This window comes from Copadichromis virginalis, linkage group LG13 (assembly GCF_057382275.1).
Source record: "Copadichromis virginalis isolate Kocher_CV1m ecotype Utaka linkage group LG13, C_Virginalis_male_GT1.1, whole genome shotgun sequence".
Classification (NCBI taxonomy): Eukaryota; Metazoa; Chordata; class Actinopteri; order Cichliformes; family Cichlidae; genus Copadichromis; species Copadichromis virginalis.
In genome coordinates, this window is record NC_140630.1 from 10,045,556 (window position 1) to 10,063,563 (window position 18,008).

The 18,008-nt window shown below is 36.6% G+C and overlaps 1 long non-coding RNA gene across 1 annotated transcript in view; it reads right to left on the reverse strand.

The window, feature by feature from the left end:
* Positions 1 to 18,008, reverse strand: part of LOC146695231 (uncharacterized) — a 111,783-nt gene that overhangs the window by 15,714 nt on the left and 78,061 nt on the right. The gene's annotated exons all lie outside the window — the stretch shown is intronic.

Below are 18,008 nucleotides of genomic sequence, written 5' to 3' on the forward strand. Positions count from 1 at the left end.
GGGGTGGCATTTCTGTGTGTGTGCTGGGGATTTACATAGTGTGTCATGCAAAATGCACATCTGTTGATTTTTGTTAGACTCTATTCACAATAAAAAACAAATATTCAGAATGGCTTGAGTATGAATATTAGTCAATTTGAATCCTGCTATCTTCTGTTCAAATCAGTGAGATTTATTTTAATAGTGATGGTCCCCTCACTTCAGAGGACATTAATATAAAAAACCCTTAACCCTTAACCTAATCTTAACCCAAGAAATTAGCCTGAAATACAATGATTTATATGGTTAAAAATAAACAAACAAAACAAACAAAAAATGACTTGCATTTTGTCCCACAAAGGAAGTCAGTGACAAAACATAAGCCTGACAAATTTATGTCCTCACAACATCAGTAATGCATGTAGAAACACAGAGTTGACTACACTTGACCCCGTGTTTACTCCTGTCCTGTCTGAAATCTCCAGGTACTTTCCATATGGATGGGTCCTCACTTACTGGTAATCACACCACACAGAAAGCTCCGCCTTTTTTGTTCTCAAGGAACCAATCAGAGAGGATTGTGTCTCACAGCCTGAGGTTAATCTGATCTCTTCTGAGAGTGCAAGCTGGTGTAGCTGGTTCTTGAAAAACTTCCCTTCTCTGACTTTCACAAGGTCTTTGAGTAAGATCTAACTCACAATATTCAGACAAATGTTATATGACAAAGTAAAACAAAACAAAAAATAATTGTATATATAGAGACCTGCACCTGCATTCCAGAGCACATTACAGAGGCATGGCAATGTAATGAAAATGAGAAATTAGCTGTATGAGGTAGCATGTGGGAAGACTTATTATCTCACCAGCATACACAGTTGACCCAGATTTGCCACCATAGCATAGCATAGAGCCTGCCTCAGAGTTATGGAGTTATATGACTTTAAATACAAATATCTGATTTTAAATTCTTAACTTTTTCCTTCTGCTAAGCTCAATGGCTCATGCTAGCATCAGAGTGTATAAAGCTATGACTCATACTTCTTCTGTAGTGAATTCTTTCATGGGAATTTTCACTTCACTTCTTGTGTGCAGTTAACACCATTTTTAGGATTTTAGAGGAGTTTAATTTGACACAGTGTGTACTGTGTCTTCACAGTCTGGCTTTAAAAATATAGAGTCATAAAATAAACACCAGACAATTCATCAAGAATACTTTGTTAGTTTGAGGATGGACCCCCTTCTGCCTTCGGGACTGCTTTACTTATTTGTGGCATAGATTCAACAAGGCGCTAGAAATATTTTTGAGATTTTGGTCCATACTGACATGACAGCATCATGCAATTTCTGCAGGTTTGTCAGCTCCCACCCCCATGATGGGAATCTCCAGTTCCACTACATTCCAAAGATGCTCTGTAGGATTGAGATTCAGTGACTGTGGAGGACTTTGGAGTACTCTGAACTCACCATCATGTTGACCTTAGTGACAATGTTGGTTATTCTATTGGAATTAGCCAAACGTTGAAGGATCAGCCTGCAGCCTGAGCAGTTGATACAAGGCAGAATGGTTCCATGCTTTAATATTGTTTATACCAAATTCTGACCTTACCATCCAAATGTCACAGGAAAAATTCTTCTAGAATTTAGATTGGATCCTTTAGACCAGGCAATCCACAACAAAGACTTTTGCAGCTGATCAAACCCTCACACGTGCAATAAGACTGCTATATGTGCAATTCTTGTACAGTTCTTCTTCTGACGAAGTTGTACTTTTGTATTTTCTTACTCAGTTGTATATAGCATTTGTATCTCTATTTTATTCTATTGTATATATTATTCTATTCTATTTTATTCTATTGTATATAGTATTTTATTTTATTTTATTGCATTCCAGTGTTTTCTAATTTCTGCTACATAACTTTGCACTTTTGCTGTAACAAAACCAATTTCCCACCTGTGGGACAAATAAAGGTCATCTTATCTTATCTTATTAGTTTTCAGTCGTCTGTTGTCCAATTTTGATGAGCCTGTGTGAATTATATCCTCAGTTTCCTGTTTTTAGTTGGCAGGAGTGGTACCCAGTGTTGTCTTCTGCTCCTTGAGCCCATCTGCTTCAAGGTTTCACTTGCTGTACATTCAGAGATGTCCTTACTATTGCCTTCCTATTAGCACAAAGCTCATAACTCGGAGCAGCTAAAAACCATGCTATAGTAAAAGTCACTTAAATGTCTTTCTGTCCCTTTCTGATCCTCAGTCTAAACAGCCATCTAGCCCATGTCTGTGTGCATAGAGCTGCTGCCACGCGATTGGTCAATTAGACATTTGCAAGTAGTTGAACTAGTGTACCTAATGAAGTGTCCGGTTAGTGTACAAGATTCCTTTTAGATACTTAGCATTGCATTCTGTACAATGGCTTTCTCTCAACTAGACTACCAAAAATACCAGCACTTACAGCAGCAGCCTCCTTGGAGAAATGATGACTCAGAATGGTAATTTTATAGTAGTCATTAGCCTGACTTACATTAGAAGTCTATTAATTTAATTGGGTGCAATCTGAACTTGACATCCGAGTTTCATGAATGCAGTCACCCTCTTATAAAGCAGAGCTTAGTCAAAGGTTTAATACCAAGACACACAGAGGGATGATGATTTTTTTTAGAAAAGCACAAATTAAGTATTTTTTATTTGTAGAGGTGAATGGTTCTTGAGCTGAAAGTATCTGGCAGAGAAAAATATCTCTGCAAAGAAAGTAAATATCAAGCTTTCCCGAAGTTGTTATCACTGATGCCTAATGAATGAAAGCATTGTGCTTCATTATTTTTTTTTACCAAGGTGAACTCTTGTCCCATATGAAAGTACCTGGCAGCAAAGCTAGCTCTGATTCTCATTCAAACAACAATAAAAAACCCACCTGCACAGAAGCATGCATAAACCTGTATGCACTCAACTGAATGTACCTTAAAGTAAAAAACAAAACAAAAAAAGAACCTCTTACTTTCTCTGCCCTCTGCACTGAGTTTCCCCTAAAATTTCTCCTCATAATCACATTACTGTATTGAATGTGATACTGTCTATGACACATCACATGATTTTCCTTGCTTACTTTTCTACTTATAGTGAGAATAGAAACTGCCAATCCAAAGACTGGGCTAAACTTTGAAATCTGACAAAATCGTGGCTTCTTTCACATTCTAAATGGAGAGCTTCATACTATCACTGAACAAAATTACTTATGCATGAGCTGGTTAAAATAACAACACCAGGTTTAATTGGAAAAGCTTTTTTTTTATTATTATTGTAGGGTCTTTTATCTTACATATAATGTGCCTTGAGGCAGCTGTTGTTGTCATTTGGTGCTATATAAATGGAATTGAACAGAAATGAAAACTGAATCGTAATGCCAATGGATGTTGTCACTGAGCTTCCTACTATTGAATGACAGACAGTTGTGAAGACTTTCAGTTTCATTTACCCAACCCATAACCTCTGCAAAACAAACAAAAACCAAAAGAGCCTTTAAGACACAATAGATAGCATTAGATATCATTATGACAATTTTACAGTAGGAATGTGGGGGGAGCAAAACGACTTCTATGTTACAATGGGGAATGCTTATATCAGGCAGGGCCAATGATTCAAATTATGAGGTTATTCCTGTGATCCAAGGGCTTGAGTTGAGGAGCTGCACAAAGGACTAGTTAAAAAAATAATATTATTGAACTACAAATCATATAAAGCTACACCAGTGTTTAAAAAATTAAAAATATCACTTCAACAAATACATGAAGCAGTAATTTTTGTGGTTTTGTCACAAAGGTAAGCAAACTAATGTGATGCATGCCTACACTCTACTTTGTCTTGGTTATTTGTTTTGTCTGTAAACACTCTATAGTGAAATGTTTATCAGGATATGTTTAGAGCTGAAAATTCCCGAGATATTAACACAGAACATTCCTGCTGAGCATTTTGTAGCATTTTCCACTGACTCTGGAGTGAGTATAGATGTTATCTTTTGTTCCACCAAGGCGAGACCTCAAACACAAAGAACTGACAGAAGCACGCCCTTACGCCGTTTCTGCTGCCTAATAAAAATCCTCTTAACAAAACACCATGGAACAATATTTTCTATTATTTATTTTTAGATAAATAAATTCCTCCACAAGTGATAAATGACGAGTCTCGAGTAAAATAAACCTCGTGTTTTGTTTTAAACTACTTGATGGGTATATCAAGTAGTTTAAAACAAAACACGAGGTTCGCATAGATCCTTACACTTGCAGCTGTGTGTGTGGGTGCAGGGGAATCCCTGTATGAAGCCGCAGAATATTTAGAACCAGATAAACTGTTTATCACTGGTTAATGGTGGACATTTTATGGTAGATTATGAACCAAAATAAATAAGATTGTTGTCATTGTTCAGTCAATTTTACAGCTGCTCCCTTCCAGCTGTTTCCAGTCTTTGTGTACATTTTACTTCTCAGTGATTTTGTTATTTATTGACATGATGCTCATAGAGTCGTCAACAAAGGCAGATTCATGTCAAAATTTGCCCGAACAACTTTAATATATGAGGCAAGAATGCTTAAGATAACAAAGATGAAGTGGATGCTTCATTGTATCATTTTTGTACCATATTTTCCTGGTATCATGTAGTGGTCCAATATTTAATGTCTTACCCATATACTGTATTCCTGCACTGCGAGTTCCTATAAACTCACAATATATTGTGTTCAGGCAGCAGCTGAAATTTGTTTTGCTTACTTTTTATCTGCACTGTTTTTGTATCAAAATAGTCAGTGTAGCACGATATTTAACAATTGGTAAACTTCAATATACCTACTCTTTTTTATTGGACATTTATTTGGACTTTCAATCTGTGTTCCTCTAGTGGCACACAGGGAGAGAGAGGAAAGCCTGCAGCACTTTATATTCTAAGTTAAAGATCCTACAATGTTAGAAAGAAACCCCAACAATCACACAACTCTCTGTGAGCAAGTAGTTGGTGACAGTGGGAAGATAAAACTCCCTTTTACCGGAAGAAACCTTTAGCTGAACCAGGCTAAGTGAGACGCAGCCATCCACTATGACTGGTTGGGGATGAAGGGAGTGCAGAAAGCTGCTCTTACAAAAATGTGCGAGCATTGATGGAAAACACTTTGGTTGATATTGTGGTTGTCTGACAAAGCTAAAGCTACTGTTTGATTTGCATTGACTATTTTGAAGTTTGAACTGCATCTAGTAGTTTTTTCTCTAAGTTAACATTCAGTTAAGGTGACAGAACACGTAAGAAGAAATGTGAAGAAAACAGGAAAAACATTTAAAACATTACAATAAACAGGAATGGTAAGACAGCTTTATTATAATGTACAAAAGTAATCCTTTGTCACTGGATGAAATTACAAATCATATTTCATTTCTGTATTCAGACTGTAACAACTGTAAGACTCTTGAAAATAGTCAGTATACAGCTTATTAGTTAATAGCTAAAGTTAAAACTGCTCTACTTTCATTAACTATGACACAGTCATTCATTTTCTTCTTTTCTATGGTGTTTCTCAGGAACATAAACATTCACACTTGTCATTGGTTGTCATGTCCACCAATGAGACACTGTTGCCTGGTGATTCAGATACTTCTCACCAGTCAGCTGTCTACTTTTATTTATTCACTGTGACTCATCTCCCTAGCATTAATGTGGCTGCTGATTGGGGGATTCAAAATACCTGTCTCTGTTTGTGATTGGTTGGGCTATTCTTGTAGAGCTATATAAACAGAGCTGAGATTTTGTGACCATGCTCAGAGTGAAGTAAGCATACCCACTGCATGTGCAAGCTGAATAAAAGTGAAGAGATTGGAAAGTGATTCTTTAGCACATATAGTCACATCTTGATTTCCATTCTGATAATTAGATAATGTTTTATCCATCCAGAAAAAAAAAAAAAAAAACTACTCCCAAATTAAGCTTACTAGTTTTTAGAGGGAGGTAAACCTGCTTAAAAAGAAACATAAAGACACCCAAATTAAGGGAAATTTTTTTATTTCTTAATGGCTTCATACACACATAGTCACCTGAATACATTTCTTGACAAAGTTTAAGTTGCAGATGAAATAAAGTTCATAATATAAAGTCTAAAAGCCAGCCTTGCCCAATTTTATGAGCACCCAAAATTATGCTTGTGGACACAATACGGTCATTATGGCCCAGTCCTATAGAAGCTCTCTGTCACTTTTTATTTTTGCATATTTGTCACAATTACATGATCAAACAAAAAAACAAACAAAACAAAAAAATCAGTTTTTAAATTAAGATTTATTATATTAAGAGGAAAAACGTATCCAAACCTGTCTGGCCAAGTGTGAAAAACTAATTTACCCTTTGTTAAAACATGATTTAACTTTGAGTCATCATATGTTTTTTTGAGAAGCTGATTTCAGTTTCACTATCCACAGGCTAAAAGATCTCAAAAAACAATGTAGCATGCTATGATCTAATGAAACAGCTGGACAACATGTCATTAACATCTATTAGTCTGGAAAGGGTTACTATCTAAGGTTTTGGGACACCAGTAAATGGCAGTAAGAGCCATTATCCATAAATGGCAAAAAGCTGGAATTGGTGAACTTTCCCAAGAGTGGCTGGCTTACCAACATTACTCCAAGAGCACATCTCATCTAATAGGTCACTAAAGAATTCTAAACAGCATCTAAAGAGCAGTAGGTCTTACTTGCCTTAGTTAAGGTCAGTGTATCCATGAGAAAGTTAAAAGGTGAAACCACTGCTGACCAAAAGAAACAAAAGAATTAATTTAACATTTGCTAAAAGATACCTTGATGAGTCTCAAGATTTTTGGGAAGTTTTTCTGTGGACAAATGAGACACTTGGAGTTGCATTATATCTGACGTAAAACTAACAGCATATCACAAAAAGAATATCGTACCAACAGTCAAATATGGTGGTGATAGTATAATGCTTTGCTGCTTTATGACCTGGATGACTTGCTGTAACTGATGGAACCATGAATTCTGCTCTCTACCTGAAAATCCTAAAGGAGAATGTCCAATCATCAGTTCATGCCTTGAAGCTCAACCATACTTGGCTTATGCAGCAGGACAATGATAAGAAAATACACCAGCAAGTCCACCTCTGAATGGCTCAGAAATAAATAAATAAATAATGGAGTGGCCTAGTCAAAGACCAGACTCATATCCAGTCAGGCTGTTCACACCTGTAAGTTTGATAGATTTTTCCCTTAATGAATCATCATTAAAATACGGATGAACTTTTGCGCGATCTCGCAAAAGTCCGTCTTAATTTTTTTTCTCCCGTGTCCCCTGCGGGGCTCCGTATAATATTACTCTTTCTGGGTCACAAAATAAACTTTTAAGATATTTTGAGGCGTGAATGTAGTTGTGTAAACGTCAAATATCTGCTCGGTTTACAAGACATCACATATTTGCAAAAGTGCTCCGACGTTTTCGGAGATCTGACACCCACTATCTCGAAGCTAACGGGAGGTTGAGACCTACTACAGCCGGGAGGAACACCGCTCTCCCGGCACATCGTGCATCGACCTCCCGGTTGGCTTTGAGCTGGCGGCCTCCGAAGAATGCGGCTAAAAGTTTTGCGAGATCCCGAGTTTGTTTTGCGAGATCTTGTTTTGCGAGATCTCGCAAAAGTCCGTCTTAATTTTTTTTTCTCCCATGTCCCTTGCGGGGCTCCGTATTAAAAAAATGCATGTTGTATTTACTGAGGTTATCTTTGTTACAGTACCCAGTGTTTGTCTTTGGATTCTAGTTTATTTGAGATTTAGTGTATATTCTTGGTTCTGGCTCTTTTAGTTGTTTTTCTGCTTTGTCTAATATTTTTAGTTTCTGGTCTTGGTTTTGTCATCTGGTCCTTTGGTTCTGTTTCCTCTGTGTTCCACGGTCCTTGTTTTGTCAGCCTTGTCATCATGTTTGTTTGAGTCTTGTCTCCACCTTTGTTGTTCCCTTTCTATCTCCCCAGTCAGCATTGTTCCTCCGGTCCCATTGTCAAGCCCGTCATAGTCTTTGTCTCCGTGGTTATTTGTACTTCCTGTTTTATTTTGAGAGTTGCCTGTGTTCAGCATGTTCAGTTTTGCTTTCCCTGTCCTGTTAGTCTGTATTAGTTCCAGGTCCTGTTTCCTATCCTGTCATTAACCTGTGTATATTTAAGCCCCCTGTTTTTCTCTGCTCATTGTAGCATCATCCCCACGTTTGCTTCATCTCCCTTGTTAATTTTATTTATTTATTTTTTTAAAGAAATCCATAAGGGGGTAAATACTTTTCACAGCACTGTGCATTTGCACTCTGAAGCTTGATGTTGCCATCGCTGAAAGCATCTAAAGTAGGCACCTGAATCTGAAAACACATTAGAATCAGATTATGCCTATAGGTATATGTCATAATATAGTAATAAAATTATAATAAAGAAAAAATTGTATTAATAAAATAATATACCTACCATAAAACTGTTTTTAACAACACATTCGCTTCATCCCTGTTTAACCTTATTTTTTCCTTTTGAAAAGCAGCTCAACAAGTAGCGATATATTTATGCCATGCTCTTTGAAATTATGTCATGGTGGATTGTATTGTCCACTGAAAGGTTGATAATGGTCTTGGCATTCATGTGAATGTTCATTTGTAATGTACCACCTATCTAAACACTGTTCCACAGCCTTGAATGGCAGTGGTATTCCCTGATGGCACTATGGCCTCTTTCAGCAGGAGCATCCTGCCTTTGAGGTAGGCGTTTTGACCTGGAGGTGTTCATTCTATTTAGTCACAATGACTCATCCTTCTCACACTGCCAACCCAGCAGTTCATCTTCTACACACTGAATAGCAATTCTTGTACAGATATACAAACACAGCAGAGATTTTGCAGATTTATTTACAGAAAGAGAGCAGGGCAGAGAGAGGCTTTTTTAAATTCAGATTTGCTAAAGAGAAAATCTTGTAAATTTTCTAATGATAGCCATTGTTCCCACATTCAGCCTATAAACCAGGGGTGGGCAATGAATTTTACCATGGGGATAAATGAGAAACTGGGACTTTTGTAGAGGCCTAGACCAACAAGTTCACTAAATTCTGCTCAATATTAATTTTAGCTCTTTATAAGTTTATTGGTGTGGTCTCCAACAACAGTCCAAGTTTTTTCATGTGGCCCTTTGGGAAAATTAATTGACCACCCCTGCTCTAAACTACTCCAGGTTACAGAGGAATATAAAACATCATTAAATTATAAACACAAACACACACACTGTCGTGTTTCCATATCCTTGTGGGGACATCTAACTGACATAATGCTTTCCCTAGCTGCCTACCCTAACCACCAAAAATGAAAGCATAACCCTAACATAACTAAATTGTAATCCTGACTCTAAAACCACCTTTTGAGTCTCCCTATGTGCCCTATGTACTCAAACAAATGAATGCTAAATCCTGATGCATCTTTTAACTGGCAAAAAGATGGCAGAAGATCTCAGATCAATCTGTGTTTTGCTAAAAAAAATTAGTATGAGGGCAAATCTCCTAGCTTACCAATTTTAATTTTATTTAGCTTATAGAGCACATAAATACTTCTAGGTTACAAAGGATTTCCTGCTAATGTTTTGGTGCCCAGCTTTAGAGGTCTTGTTGAATTCATGGCTCATCTAGCAAGTGTCTGTTTTTGCAAATGCAGTGAGTTTACTATACTCAGTTTACTCAGTTTACTATCCTGAGTATAGTTTACTATCCTTTACTATAACATATGATCCAGGGGTAAAGTGCTCCATGCCACCTGCTCTCTCTCATTTCTCTATCCTTGCCAGCTTTGCAGTGCATAGTCATTGCAGGAGCCCATAAATTCAAGAAACCTGCATATGCCCCCTCTATAATGAGCACCTCTTGCCCAGTCATAGCTCTTCTGACTGTGTACTTGAAGTTTTCAAAAGCACATCTGTTGTTATATATCACACTTTTTTCTGTCCCTTGTTACAGGTTTTGTTGCTTAATGGATTTGGGCTCTTTTTATAGCTCATTCTTGCATGTTAGTTTTCTTGGTTCGGATTTTTTATTTGACTTGAAACTTCTTCATGGGTGCCCTAAGTGGTTTTCATATGTGCAAAATTCTCCAAATGCCCAAAGCTGATTTGTTAAATCTTAATTACTGAAGGCTACTACAAAATACAAAATCAGACTGAAAACAATAAACTATTTCAATATGGACTTTTGACACAGCCCTTTAACAAACAAAATTTATCTAGTCCTTGCTGAAGTTTTTAACTGCAGGGCATGGTTTGGAATGTAAATACATGTAATAGCCACTAAATAAATAAGGACAGGTACAGAAAGCACTTCTCATCTTATATCCCTGACACGAAAAAGGAATTGCTACACTTCCGGATGACATCACACATGACTACGTCAGTGTGAGTATGACTGTGCAGTTTCAGATTTCAACATGTCCGCCTGATGTCCGGTTTGTTAAAAAACAAAAAGAAAAGAAAGTCAGCACCTTCCATAAACTCACCAGCAGCCTTACTACACCATATTGGGGGATGTATACGTGTGTGTCTTCATGCCTCCTCCGCTACACCATTTTAACCAGAGTCTTCATTTTCATGTGTATGTGGGTTGCAAAAGACTTTTTATGCCAATGGTTATTTTTTGCAAAATGCAAGGGAAAAAACATTTTCTTTACTCTGAACAGAAGAAAACCAGTGACCGCATGTCTTTTTCATGACAGGAAAGCACTAGTTTGTGTCTCGTTTTGTTCCAAGTGAGTAAACAATTTTTAGACAGATCATAATTCACTAAATTCCTTTTTTTAAATTTAGATGTTGTAAATGTAGACACGTTTTCATCTTTTCTCATTTGACTTTGATATCACAAAAACACAGAGTGCAAAGCAACAAACTAACAAACATAGATCTGACATTTAACGTTTGCAATGGCCACACCATATGCCCCACACCACTGATGCAAATCTTATCTACTCAACAACTTTCAAAATAGCACATTGTGTCACATTTGTATGTGTGTACCTGTGTGTGGTTTCACATGTCAGGACTGGATTCTCACTTTGTTTCAAATTAGTGTGACCATTGAGCGCTACGAAGAGTTCCAACTTTACACATTTTAACCTTGACAGTTAACGAAAGTGGTCACGAAATATGAAATATGAACTCTTTATTAGTCACAGATGCATGAGATGCATTTCTGTTTATGCTGAGTGAGCTCTCTGAACACATTTCAAAAGCTTTCCCTTATGATTCAGCAGCCACTTTTGCTTGTAAACCAGCTATTATTTGGAGCTGTAACTTCATTCCAGAGGAAAAATAAAATAAAATGTTTAAGTAAAACTGTAAACTGTGGGCACCATTACAAACCCTTCTGACCAAATCCAGTTTTCCTTTCAGGCAAAGATGCCATATGGAGTGCCAGTGGTTAGATCTATGCCTCAGCTCTTCCTCTTTGATAAACATATTTCACTGAACTACTAGCGTCAACAATGACAAGGGAAAAAAAGAATGTCTTCAGAGATAAGGCTTGATTAGTTGACAACTACTTTATAAAACGAATGACTTGTTTCTGACACATTACACAGTAATTCACCTTTAAATGGAAGTTCTAATTTGTTACAACTTGCATGTATTTCTCTTTGTGGTGTTCAAAGTAAAAAGTCCCTTTTGCAACATTATTTTGCTTTGATTGTGTTTATTACTGATCATGATGAGAACATGTTGTTATTGACGGGTCATAACATGTTAATCCTAAATGTATCTGAAATATATGTATTGCAAAAATATTAACATGTTGCCTTATAATGTCTACTGTTTCAATGCAATATCTACTCATAGTTGAACTGTACTCTACATAGTTTCTAAGCATGATTAAGTATGAAGGTTAGGAAAAGTTTTGTATTTTCTAATCTCATGTTAGCATTATTTTCATGCATAAAAGGACATTGGGATATTGTCCAGAGTTGTTCTCTTTCACATGTACTGGAGCACATGGTGAGAGATGGTCTCTCTTCTGGAAATATTACATTTGGTTTTGATAAGAGTGCTAGCTGGATAGTGTGCAGTAGGCAGGACACATAATGTGCATAATAATGCAAATTCTTCAGACTGCTGTTTTTGCTAAGAGATGCCAATTAGATGCCACATGGGCTAGCCCTGGTTGTATCTGATGATTGTGTCAGATCCTTGTCAAATGCAGATGCATCACAAAAGTGTTGAGAAGACTTCAGGACTACAGTGCATGTGGGAAAATGACTTGAGAAATTACATTGCTATTCAGAATAAACTTGTCAATAATTGAAACACTACATTTTTGAACCGTAGTAGAGTTTGCATAAGGTTAGGCTGGATGATAGGGTGTACAAAGTGTGTGACTCAGTCCCATTTGTGGCTAGTAATAAGCAAAAACTTGTGTCATGTCGGGAGTCACAATCTTTACCTAAATTTAAAATGAAATGCTGTGCGTGCTTAAAAAGGTTTAATAAAGCTGTAATCACTGCAAATGGAAAGTTTTTGGTGGTGGACTTGCCAAATATTGTAATTTTTATCTTATTAATCAGAAACTGATTGCACTATGCTTCTCTTGAAACACATTTGCTGTTGCAATTTATTTGCATAAGGAAGTTGTAGAAAATGGCACAAGTTTGTCTTGTGACAGTGGAAGTGGATGTTTGATATAACATACTCCTGATCCTTAGTCTGGCTTTTCTACAGAAAGGAGAACTTCGAGAGGATTACATTGTAAAATAAAGTAGTGTCCTAAGCTAAACTAACTCCACTCCATTTACCCTTAAATATACTTAACTGTGCAACCACAAATGAAGCACCTGAAAGCCCTTGGTTTTTCCATTAAATGTTGTTGCTGAATGAAATCATGAGTCTTTATTTACTGTACTGTTAAGTGTGACAGCACTTGAAATGATTGCTCAGAACAAATTCATCTGCTGTGTTGCCTTCCTTGAGCTGTGGGATCGAGACCAGACGATGTGTCAGCTAGGCAGGAGTTTCAGAAAACTGAGTCAAACAGAAAGAGAAACTAAATCAAAAATATTTCTCACATGAATCTTTCCATCCCTGTCTTAAAGTCTGCAAAAACACCTTCCTTCCTTCCTGTCTTCTTCCTCCTTCTGTCTTTTGTGTCTTAGCTGATGACATTTAAGCCTGAAAGGTCTTCATCATACTTCAACCCTAATGCAAATATTTTGTTTTAGACAGACAAATTATGTAAAAAAAACCAAAAAAAAAAAAAACCCACCACCACCAACAACAACAAAAAGAGTACTACTTTGGTAATAATAGGTCAAATACTGGCAAACATTTTAGCCAAATTATAGAAAACCAGACCTCACAGAGTTACAGTTGCAGATTTGTTTTGAAATAACATGCACCACCCCAAAGTCAGTTTGTAGAATGTGATAGAATGTCAATTAGTCCAAATATGTGTCTTTTAAATATAATTTTTCTGTATAAATTTTAACTGTATACATTTTTGTCACAGCGTAAACTTATATCAGAGTATAAATCTAATTCTGAACCGTTCAAAACATAGTTTAAGGTTCCTTTCACATCATGTTGTAGATCTCATTTTATATACCCATGATTGTGAGTAAACCCTTCTTTGGCATTACTCCTTCCTTCAGCTGACTCTGACTGGCTGGTTTTACTCATGTCCTAGGTGCTTAAAAAAAAGAACAAAAAGAAAAGCATCACATTGCAAATATGCTTCTTCGGAAAGATGACCATGAATGCATCAGAACCTTGTCATTTAGTAAATGACTGAAACTTACCCGAATCATCAATACTGTTTGCCAAGCACAGTGTCTGCTGGTTTGTTTTATGAACACCATGGCATGCTGGAGGCTGCTAACTGTTGCTAAATAAAATTGGCTGCAAAGAAGATACTGATTTGTCTGCAAACACTTGCCAACTACTTCCAGAACAGAAGTAAACCTAAGAGAAACTGCACCACAAACACAAAATTAACAATGTTGACCGTCATTTAGAGGTCATTTATCAGTAAAATATAAGCATATATAACATAATAAAACACACCATATTTATTTTTCCCAAGCAACATTTCCTCATATTTAATGTGGGTAAATTTAACAATATTCTATAAAAAGATTTCTGTGGAAGCACCCTTGGGCTTTGCTTGCTTTCTCTTTCTTATTGTCAAAAAAAAACCCATTAGCTTATAGGTATATGTATATATATATATATATTAATATATACGTTCCACTTTTTAAAGTTATTTCTCCTTTTCTTATTATGGTACTTCCCTTTTACATGATTTATCTAGAGTTACATGTAGCTGGCAGCTCTAACCAGAGTACAGATTTTTTTTTCTTTTGACAGTACAGATGAGCTAGTAACTGCATGTTTAATGTTCTCTTATGTTCTGCTATCTGTTGTTACAGATGTCTTGCTGCTGCTTTTCATGCCTGATGCATTCTTAACACATGCAGAAGGGCAGAGAGGTCATTAGTGCTACATAAGATGATTAATTTATGCAGTTTTAGGCTATACTGCAAATAATTATATTCATATATATGGCGAAAAGACCTAATGAAAAAGTGACTGCATTTATATTATTGGCTGAGACTGTTTTCACATTCATGATGACACTGATAACTCTAGTATCACAAATTACTGTGTTAAGCTGTTTGCTTCATTAATATACTGGCCTACATATGCAGTTACATGATTACCTAATTTATTACGTGTTGTGAAGGCGGTTCATAACAAGCCCATAAATTCTGGAGGTTGTCCTATATCCTGCTGAGGATGACTATTTCTTCATAGATAAGAATATTTGCTACCATGGAAAACCCCACTGTCAAGGGCGGAGGAAACAATAAGGGGATGTACTCCATATTCAGTATCTGAGTTTATGAAGGAGTGTTAGTTTGCTGCATTTTGTTGAATTAACATCAGATCAAAGAACTGTACCTGATTCCCCTGATCTTTCTTATTTTATCTTTTCAATTTCCTGATGGTAAAGATGATATGTAGATGGATTTACAGGGAAACATTTTTTTCTTTGTCATCAATATTGCAAAATTGTCTCAAAAAAATGTAATAATAAAGCAGCCAAGTACAAATGGGTCTCGTGAATATTTCCTGTCTTCAGTAAACAGTTCCCAAACCAGGAGTATAATTAGATATGACTACAAATGTGTCATTGCCATTTCATTTGTACTTTGGATAGAACAGCACATTAAAGAGGGCAGCTTGTACATTTAGGATTTTTCTAACTGGCTGTTTGAGGTCAGCGGTTGTTGTTGAGTTTACTAGTAAGTGAATCCATGGTGTGAGAGTGGGATTGGACTGCCTTATCTGGGCTGTAAACCAGCTGAGCAGCTGGTTTAACCACAGTCCATGGCTCTGTGTGCGTATGTGTTGCACCTAAGTGTGTGTGTGTGTGTGTGTGTGTGTGTGTGTGTGTGTGTGTGTGTGTACGCACGCGCGTGCTTGTATCTCTGCAGTGTGCGCATGTGTGCGTGTGCCTGTGGTAATTTTGTTCTTGGACATGTCTGGGCGTATTCTCAGTAAGTGCCGCACAGAGGCCTAAGGCAGTACAATGAGTGAGGTACACACAGACAGATGAGCTGTCATATAGTTTTTTAACATTCAGTACATGGAAATCTTATCCAAATCTAATCTAAGCCAAAAGAAAACACACTAAACACACCTTAGTAAAAGGAACCCCAAAAAAGTACACAAATACAAATCCTTCCCTTTACTATGCGGTTTTCAGTCTTTAGCCACGTTTTATAATTTTGTGTGTGTTTCTTTAGTTTGTTGTCATGACTGTGTGTAAAACAACTTGACAGATTATTCGTTTTCTTTATTTATGTAACACTGTCCTTGTGATCAACACTGCAGTCGGGTTCAGTGTAATGTGATGAAATCTTTGTCATCTTGACACATTAACGTCAAAACTGGTCAGCTCACTGGCAGCTCAAAGTTACATCCAAGCATAAAACATGTAGGGACAAAATTAACAACCTTATGAAATACTAGAGAGAGAAATTTTGAAGTAGAGAAAAAAATCTGCCTCAAAATCTGAAAGACTGGGTTTCTATACTTACTTGGAGCCTTAAAAACAATGCTAGAGCTTTCACTAGTTTTCACTCCCTTGTCCAAATAAAATGATTTTACAGTCAATAACATTTGTAACCATGCAGCCACATTTCCTTTAGATACACCAGCCTTGTTTCATCTCCCATTTATTCCCGATAATTGTCTCCCAGTCAAGATAAAGCATTTATAGGCAGATGAATGGGATAAACTGACACTGTGTACTGGCATTCATCCATCTGTTGGTGTATCTTGTGTGCATCACTGCACATGACCTGATCAAAATGTCAGTATTACAGCCAGTCCTTTTTAGTTTCTATTGTTGTCTGTCACATCTAATCTCTGTTTATTTCAACTGATCAAACCAAAGCCACAGACACACCAAACTTTCCAGTCTGCTCTTTGCTCTGCAAGGATGCATAACAATAAGCTGTCCAATTTGTGGACTCATTTATTAACATTTTTTATTTTCAATCTTAGTTTACTGGGAACAAAGTACTTTACAACACTGCATTTTCTTAGAGTCTGCAAGCTAAGAGGTTGAATGTGATGATTACTGAAACTGTTATTGGAATTGACAAATTAGTAACTTTGTTGAAATCAAAAGAACAGTTTCAAAGAAACACAGAAGACACCCTCTGACATGTGTAGAATCAGCAACCAGTGCCTGTTTATGCATATCTGTGACCTTATCCAACCTCAGCTTAAAAAAATGAACCTCCCATTTGTGAAACCAGTGAATTTGATTAATGATAGATTCAAATTGAAACTTTTACTCATAAGAGGTGTATCTGTTTCAGACTAAACTTATTCAAGAAATCTCCACTGCCTTTTCCCCCCACACCAATAGTGTAAACTGCTGACAAACCATCATCACCACCAACTGACAACTATCACTGGATTACTTTTGTTCTTAAGAAAGTTCTCATGTTATACAGAGCTTAATTTAATTTGTATTTTCTAAATAAGTATCTGTGGTCATTTGTCCAATATAGATTTTATGTATGCATATTAAGTAGAAGTTGCGTTGAATCTAAAATTACATGTATCATGACTGCTTAATGTACCTAAACGTCAGTGTGTATGTGTCACAGCTGCTGTTGCCTCTGGTGTAGCTGTAGCTACGGAAATGACATGATGCCATTCTCATGCATTTAGAATAGTACTGGTTGCACACAATTAGCACCTTGTAAAAACTTGAAGTGAAATAAGTAGCAGGCAGATGTTAGCTACACATCACTGAGCTAAATGACCTTTGAACTACTGAGGTGAAGTACCTTCAAACCATTTAGTGATCTGACCTTTTAAGCAGTTTTGTATGATCTCAACAGCTTTGAAGAACACTGAAGAGCAAATGAACACTATAGAATAAAGGGGCACTCAGGTGTGAGTTTTTCCAGGACTCCAGAGGAGATAGCTGAAAGATTTTTCAGGAAATAATGCTTTATACTGAGATTTCGAAAGTTTATGGATGCATATTTGGCTCAAACTAATCATATTAGCCTCACTTGCAGTTCACTGGTAATGGTAAAACTGTTGTGTGATTGTTTTGGCATGTCCGACGTCCCACCTCATTTTTATAGTTTTTATTAAATACTTTAAAAGTCAGCACAGGAAGTGGTGATGACAAAAATAGCTAATAATAATAATAACGAAAATGATCGTCACAATCTATCTCTAAAATAATCTGTACAAAAACAAAAACAACACTTTATTTGTTTATTTTCACAAGTCAGTTCATGGTCCAGGAAAAGAATTGAGATAATCATGTCACTTGTAGTTCAATTGATCTAAGTGCCAATGCTGTAAAAAAAAAAAAGGTCTATATTTGGGAGCCAAAGTGTCCATCTAAAAGTGTGAGAACACAGTTTACATTTGAAGCTATCAACAATTGAACTCTATGTCCTAGCCAAGAGGAAGCAAC